The sequence below is a fragment of the Rhagoletis pomonella genome, unplaced genomic scaffold (assembly GCF_013731165.1).
Source record: "Rhagoletis pomonella isolate Grant_MI unplaced genomic scaffold, Rhpom_1.0 Rhpom_scaffold_00009, whole genome shotgun sequence".
NCBI classification, from domain to species: domain Eukaryota; kingdom Metazoa; phylum Arthropoda; class Insecta; order Diptera; family Tephritidae; genus Rhagoletis; species Rhagoletis pomonella.
In genome coordinates this window covers 2,292,289-2,293,423 of record NW_023458563.1, presented here as the reverse complement: position 1 = coordinate 2,293,423, position 1,135 = coordinate 2,292,289, and positions in this window count along the sequence as shown.

The following is a 1,135-nucleotide window of genomic DNA, read 5'->3' as shown; positions in this document are numbered from 1 at the left end:
TTTTTTTTGTTATTTTATGGCCTTATAACAATTATATTCAACAATTTTTATTGAGCTCGAGGCCGTTTTTTAATGAAAATTTATTGTGGAAAAGCAACAATAATTTTGTAAATATGGTAGAAGTGATAGCTATTTCGGAAATCAGCACATTTCCTCATCAGACTTCTTTCAGTAGGATTCGAACCGACGATCCCACTGACTCAGCCAGCTGCCATCGCGCAGTGCTAAGTTCGCCTTGTTAATTTTTGCTGCTTATTTCCACTATTTCACATGCTAAGCCAACTACAATCAAGCGCAGCTATTCCGCTGAAATTCACTTGATCATGTGGTTGTTGGTTTTTGTTAATATTTCTATTATTAGAATGTTTAACTTTTTAGGTGTGCTCGTCCTTAAGTTATTTGTTTTTTTTTTTTCAAGTGAATTGCAGCGGAATAGCTGCGCTTAATTGTAGCTGGCTTAGCATGTGAAATAGTTGTAATAAGCAACAAGAATTAACAATGGAATTTGATTTAGGGCACGAAATATGTTTTTTTGCGTTCCTCACGCTATGGACGTTTTTTGTATCCTGTAGACGTTTGGACGTTTTTGTGTAAAAAATTACGTTTTTTGACTTGCCAGTAATTTTTCTCTATGCACAATATCGGACGTTTAATAATATAACGAAGTATTTCAAAATTTTAATTTTGTGGGATAACGCAATTAATTCATACAGTTGATATACTAAAAGACAGATGGAAATACACATATCTTCGCCATAGTTGGGAACATTGGTTATCTATTATACTGAACATATTCTACTTATCAGCTTATTAATTGCATAATGAGATCTCCAAAAACGTAAATTTTGAGTTACATCTCTATATTATTAAACGTGCGATATATTCAATGTATAGCGTACTATTTGCTTGTAGAGTAAATACTTACGCTCACACTTTCGGCAAATTTGTTACTAAATCTCGTAAGTAGAACTGATTTTAAATTATTTTCTTAATAAATCTGTATAAGCTTTGTTTTTTGCACCAGCTGCTTCAAAAGATATTTATTCTTTGGACCCAGATGACTTAAATATTGCATTTGATTCTTGGACTAATTGCAATGTTTGCAATTGTACATTAAAAACCAGATTAGGAAGAG